Source organism: Aquarana catesbeiana, linkage group LG11, assembly GCF_042186555.1.
Source record: "Aquarana catesbeiana isolate 2022-GZ linkage group LG11, ASM4218655v1, whole genome shotgun sequence".
In the NCBI taxonomy this organism is placed as follows: domain Eukaryota; kingdom Metazoa; phylum Chordata; class Amphibia; order Anura; family Ranidae; genus Aquarana; species Aquarana catesbeiana.
The window spans coordinates 261,474,611-261,481,559 of NC_133334.1; the positions used below are offsets into that span (position 1 = coordinate 261,474,611).

General features: G+C 43.0%; 1 protein-coding gene across 1 annotated transcript in view; it reads right to left on the reverse strand.

Moving 5' to 3' along the window:
- CRISPLD2 (cysteine rich secretory protein LCCL domain containing 2) overlaps window positions 1-5,556 on the reverse strand; it is a 69,403-nt gene extending 63,847 nt beyond the window's left edge. Inside the window, exon 1 of the mRNA XM_073605759.1 lies at window positions 5,354-5,556. The gene's annotated coding sequence lies outside the window, so the exon portion shown is untranslated. The remainder of the gene's footprint in view (window positions 1-5,353) is intronic.
- Between the last annotated feature and the right edge of the window lie 1,393 nt (window positions 5,557-6,949).

The following is a 6,949-nucleotide window of genomic DNA, read 5'->3' on the forward strand; positions in this document are numbered from 1 at the left end:
AATGTGTTCAGGATCTCTGGATCATGCGTAGTGCACATGGGGGACACTGAATTGTGAAATCTGCACAATGCTGACAATGAATCTGTACAGAACATTACATCATGACTCATCAAAGCTGTGAGTGATACAATGTTACAGAATGGCGACACAATGTTACAGAATGGTGACATAACATCAGTACATTTTTACAGTATATTTCATGGAAAGCTACAGAATGATCACATCTGTACCCCACACAGCATGGTAGATAAGGCCAATCTATATGCATTAGATGACAGTCATGGCAGAAGCTACAGTTTAAAATCAAGAACAGTGACATGGCTGGACATCTTAAAGTGTATTTACACCCAAGAAAAAAAATTACATTTTTTTTGTCACCCTAGACTAGAAAGACTCAAGAAGTCTTCTTTTGTCACTGTCACCAATCCTCCTTTAGGTGGCAGTATAAGCTGACAGTAGATGCATTTCTGTGTTCCTCAATGGACTTTAAAGCGGAGTTCCACCCAAAAGTGGAACTTCTGCTTATTTGCTTCCTCCCCCTCTCCGGTGCCACATTTGGCATCTTTAAGGGGGGAGGAGGAAACGGGGACCTGTTTTTGACACTTCCGGGAGCCCGCAGCGCCATCCCTCGGAAATTAAGCCCCTCTGCTTCTTCCGCCGCCGGGCCAATTAGGAAGCGCAGCACGCTTCACGCATGCGCAGTAAGGCCGGTTTCCCTTAGTGGAGATGGCGGTGGCAGCACCCAACAGCCAATCCAAAGATCGGTGGGGGTGCCAACATCGTGGGCTCCCTGGACAGGGAAGTATCTATATAGTAAAAGTCAGCAACTACAGTATTTGTAGCAATAAAAAAGAAAGAAGGACGGCGCCCTCTAAGTGCAGCATGTATATTAAAAACTATTTATTACAATAGATAAAAACACTCACATTTGAGTTGCTAAACACCAGCATATAAAGTAAGTTTCATCCGCGTGCTCTCGGGGGATGTGGGTGTCCCGGGCCAGTGGGGGGGTTCCTGGGATGTGAGTCCTGTGACCTGGGTCCTGGTAGCTGCTCCGGTGGTGCCGCGAGGGTCCTCAGATTCTCCGTTGAGCGCCGTGCTGACCTGTGTCTTCACTTTCGGATAGGCTGATGAAGGAGCATGCATGCTCCGAACGCGAAGCACCGCCCGCCTCACCCTGCTCCCGGAAGTGAAGACGCAGGTCAGCACGGCGCTCAACGGAGGATCCATGACCGACATCCTGGCCGCCCGGAGGCTCTGAGGACCCTCGCGGCACCACCGGAACAGCTACCAGGACCCAGGTCACAGGACTCACATCCCAGGAACCCCCCCACTGGCCCGGGACACCCACATCCCCCAAGAGCACGCGGATTAAACTTACTTTATATGAATAAATAGTTTTAACATACATGCTGCACTTAGAGGGCGCTGTCCTTCTTTCTTTTTTATTGTTCCAGAGCTTCTTCTAGCTTTTATAGACTGGCTGCCTTCCATTTATTCAGCATCATTTTATCCTTACATGGACTAATACCTGAACTTGTTGTGAAACATTAACCACCACCACCAAGTTCCCCCTCTCAGGAACCCCCCAACCCACCCCCTTCCCCCCCACCATGTTTAGTCCTATGTACTCGGCTACATCCATTGTGCGCCATATTAATCCCTTGATCGTTTACAGTATTTGTAGCTGCTGACTTTTTTTTTTTTCCCCCCAGGCTGGAACTCCTCTTTAAAGAGGAACTGCAGTCTGCTCACATAATTTGTAATAAAAACATCTTTGCCATTCTGAAGCCTCCCTCCAACCACTTTGCATATTATTTTATATATACTGTGATTCTGTACTTGCCAAACATGCAGAAATCTCCCTCCACTGAGTCTGGCTGCAGCCATTTTAACTGTGGGCAGCTGAAGCTGCTGCCTGTTCCACTTCCTGGATTTACACAGACACACAGAGGCACATCTCCAGCTCTGCAGCTTTCATTGGCCCTCTTATGACTTATCCCCCCTCCCTTCCTGGCAAACTCTCACGAGAGTGAGAGAGAGAGGTGTGCATGATGTCATAAGCGTAGGCTAATGACCAGACAAGAAACAGGAAGTGGGCTGTATAAGGGATTTACTGGCAGAAAAAAAAATGTTTTACTATCCAAAGTTAAAACAACAACAAGGGCAGAAGATTTAATAGATGGAAAGATGAAAAATGACTGAAGGTTCTGCTTTGAGGTGAATATAAAATCCTGTTTCTTCCTCATCCACTGAGGGACACAGGAAGTCCTCTACTGTCGGGTTATAATGCCGCCCACAGGAGAGTTGGTGACAGACAATAACCTCCTGTGTCTCTCAATGTATGAGAAATAAAATAAGATTTTTATACTCACTGTAAAATTCTTTTCTTGGAGCCCATTGAGGGACATAGGAAGCCATCTATTGCTGCCAATCCTCTTGTAGGCGGCATTATAATATGACAGCAGAAGACTTCCTATGTCCCTCAGTGGATGAGGAAGAAAAATATTTTTTACGATGAGTACAAAAAAATCTCCTTTTATTTCTTGTGCACTGAGGGAAACAGGAGGTCATCTACTGTCACCAACCCTCCTGTAGGCGGCAGTATAACCCAACAGCAGAGGACTTCCCTCAGTGGATGAGAAAGAAAACAAAATTTTCATACTTTTTGTAAAATCCTTTTCTTGGAGTCCATTGTCATATTATAATGCCACCTACAAGAGGATTGGCAACAATAGATGACTTCCTGTGTCCCTCAATGGGCTTCAAGAAAAGGATTTTAAAGTAAGTATAAATAAATCCTATTTTATTTCTCATCCATTGAGGGACACAGGAGGTCATTTTCTGTCACCAACTCTCCTGTAGGTGGCATTATAACCCGACAGCAGAGGACTTCCTGTGTCCCTCAGTGGATGAGAAATAAATCTGGATTTTTGTACTTACCTTAAAGTGAACCTTCAGTCATTTTTTCAAATTTCCATCTATTAGATCTTCTGCTCTTGTTGTTGTTTTAACTTTGGATAGTAAAACATTTTTTTTTCTGCCAGTAACTCCCTTATACAGCACACTTCCTGTTTCTTGTCTGGTCATTAGCCTAGGCCAGTGATGGCGAACCTTGGCACCCCAGATGTTTTGGAACTACATTTCCCATGATGCTCATGCACTCTGCAGTGTAGTTGAGCATCATGGGAAATGTAGTTCCAAAACATCTGGGGGGCCAAGGTACGCCATCACTGGTCTAGGCTTATCACATCATGCACAGCTCTCTCTCTCATGAGAGTTTGCTGGGAAGGGAGGGGGAATGAGTCATACGAGGGCCAATCAGAGCTGCAGAGCTGGAGGTGTGCCTCTGTGTGTCTGTGTAAATCCAGGAAGTGAACAGGCAGCAGCTTCAGCTGCCCACAGTTAAAATGGCTGCAGCCAGACTCAGTGGAGGGAGATTTCTGCAGCATATTTGGCAGGTACAGAATCACAGTATATATAAAAAAATATGCAAAGTGGTTGGAGGGAAGCTTCAGAACGGCAAAGATGTTTTTATTACAAATTATGTGAGCAGACTGCAGTTCCTCTAAAGCCAATTGAGGAACACAAAGTCATCTGCTGTCAGCTTATACTGCCACCTAAAGGAGGATCGGTGACAGTAGATGACTTGTGTTCCTCAATGGACTCCAAGAAATAGATAGATAGATAGATAGATAGATATAGATATAGATATAGATATAGATATAGATATATATATATAGATATATATAGATAGATATATATAGATATATCTATATTATATATGTATATATTATACAAATGACCTGTCCTTAGATGTGATGACTTTATTTTTTCAGGCTTTTTTCATTTTATTTTCACCTGGTGACCCTGACAGTAAAACACTTACTGTCCTAGGGTGACAACGCTGGCCCACTGTACTGTAGCTTGTCATTCTAGGACAACACTATAGAACACCCTCCCCCCCCCCTCCTTAATTCTGTAATACAGTGGGATGTGTTTTGTAGTTCACACAGGTGATTGGACAGAGCTGATAACCCTGCCCAAGATTTCAGTGCAGCTCAGTAAGTAATGAGCTCACCTGATTTCTGGCAGGATCAACAGATATTTTTGCACTTATTGAACAGATATAACTGGATTTGAATATTTAACAGACCAAAAGAGAACAAATAACAGACGTTCCTTGTTAGGATGTACATACACTTTAAGTCTGGTGATAAATCAGTAAACCTCTGTATTACAGTAAAGAAAATGTATGCATCAATATACCTTCATCAAGAATCGTGATGTGTCAGTAAATCTGTACATTACTATATACAACGCTGTGATATGTCAGTAAATCTGTACATTATTATATACAACGCTGTGATGTGTCAGTAAACCTGTACATTATTATATACAATGCTGTGATGTGTCAGCACATCAGACAATTTTTACAATGGTGACATATAGCAGTACATTGATATTAGGCTGGAAAGTGAAATCCGTCAGTAAATATGCATGTTATGAAGAAGAGATCTCATTTTGTTACTGATGATGCTAAATGGTGATTTAAGTCAGTAAAACTGGTTTATTCAATATGAGTTTTTTTTTTGTGTGTGTATATTACAAGGCAGAAAGATGATCTAAGTCAGGAGATGTCTGAATCGAATGCGGATTGGTAATGTAAAATACTATGTGTCAGCAAATTCATGTATATTCTTGTGTATATGAAATGATGAAAAATGTCAGAAAATCTTTATAAAAACTGCAGACTGGTGATATGTATCAGTAAATCCATAAAGAATATTATCACTAAGTATGTATATTATGGTGTAGGGTGAAGATTGTTAGCAAATCTATGTATGAAATAGTAAATAATGATGTGTTAGTGTTTAAATAAATAACATGAGATGTTGAAAGGAGACAATATATAAAAATGTTAAGTGTGTATAGGTGTCAGTAATTGTATATATCTCAGTATAGAAAAGTGCTATGTGTCAGTAAATGTACATATCGGGGCATAGGAATGATAGTGTCATTAAATGTACATAAGTTGCTAGGTGTCAGTAAATGTATATAGTTTAGTATTGGAAGGTGGTATGGATCAGTAACTGTAAATAGCTCAGTATAGGAAGGTGCTATGTGTATATATCACAATAAAAGGGTGCTATGTGTCAGTAAATATGCACATATCAGGAGGTGCTATGTGTCAGTAAATGCATAAAGCTCAGCATAGGAAGGTGCTATGTGTCAGTAAATGTATAAAGCTCAGTATTGAAAAAAGTGTCACTAATTGTCTATATCTCGGTATATAAAGGTGTTAGGTGTCAGTAAATCTGTAGAAAACCATTATTCAGTCTCTGTCTCCCACCTCTTTCAGGTTCAGCTCTGGATATGGCAGTGATGGGCTCAGCAGGGTCTTCCCAGCTCCTTGTCCTGTCTGTAGATCTCCGCTCTGACCGGTTGCCCTCCCTGCTGTCTGCTATTTATACCTCTGGAAGGGGCACGGAGGAGCAGAGCCTGGAAGATCCTGGCATCCTTCCCTGTGTGACGAAATGAAAGAAGAGGCTGTGAGCCAGATTCTCCTGAGCAGAGACTGAAGCAGCCCATCCAAGGCAGACCTGAGTGTGGGGGTAAGGAGAGCCATTCCCCCCACACTCAGCTGCAGCTATAGGTCAGGGAGAGAAGCAGGACACCTCCCCTAATGTCTGCTGCTCACCATAAGACAAACATTGCACTCTGCCAGAACTTTCCTCCTCTCCAAACACTCCAACTGTTCTAAAAGAAACCTTCCCTTACCCAGTAGAGTGTCAGCTCTTGGGAACAGTCTCCCTTTCGTACTGATGGCAATGGGAAAAACATTGCACTCTGCCAGAACTTCCCTCCTCTCCAAACATTATAACTGTTCTATAAGAAACCTTCCCTTCTCCAGTAGAGTGTCAGCTCTTGGGAACAGTTTCCCTTTCATACTGCTGGTCAGGGTACAAACACTGCACTCTGTCAGAACTTTCCTCCTTTCCAAACACTCAAACTTTTCTATAAGAAACCTTCCCCAGTAGATTGTCAGCTCTTGGGAACAGTCTCTCCCTTCATACTACTGGCCAGGGTACAAACACTGCACTCTGCCAGAACTTTCCACCTCTCCAAACACTCCAAATGTTCTAAAAGAAACCTTCCCTTACCCAGTAGAGTGTCAGCTCTTGGGAACAGTCTCCCCTTCATACTGATGGCCATGGGACAATCATTGCACTCTGCCAGAACTTCCCTCCTCTCCAAACACTCCAACTGTTCTATAGGAAACCTTCCCTTCTCCAGTAGAGTGTCAGCTCTTAGGGATAGTCTCCCCTTCATACTGCTGGTCAGGGTACAAACACTGCACTCTGTCAGAACTTTCCTCCTTTCCAAACACTCAAACTTTTCTATAAGAAACCTTACCCATTTGATTGTCAGCTCTTGGGAACAGTCTCCCCTTCATACTGCTGGCCAGGGTGCAAACACTGCACTCTGCCAGAACTTTCCACCTCTCCAAACACTCCAAATGTTCTAAAAGAAACCTTCCCCTACCCAATAGAGTGTCAGCTCTTGGGAACAGTCTCCCCTTCATACTGATGGCCATGGGACAAACACTGCACTCTGCCAGAACTTCCCTCCTCTCCAAACACTCCAACTGTTCTATAAGAAACCTTCCCTTCTCCAGTAGAGTGTCAGCTCTTGAGAATAGTCTCCCCTTCATACTGCTGGTCAGGGTGCAAACACTGCACTCTTCCAGAACTTTCTTCCTCTCCAAACACTCCAAATGTTCTATAAGAAACCTTCCCTTCCCCAGTAGTGTGTAAGCTCTTGAGAATAGGTCCTATTTATACAGCTGGCTGCTGTGGGACAATCGCAAACTGCTACAATTTTTCAGTTCAATTCTACGACAATTTGACAAAAACAAACAACATTTGTAGGTTCTAAAAAAAAAAAG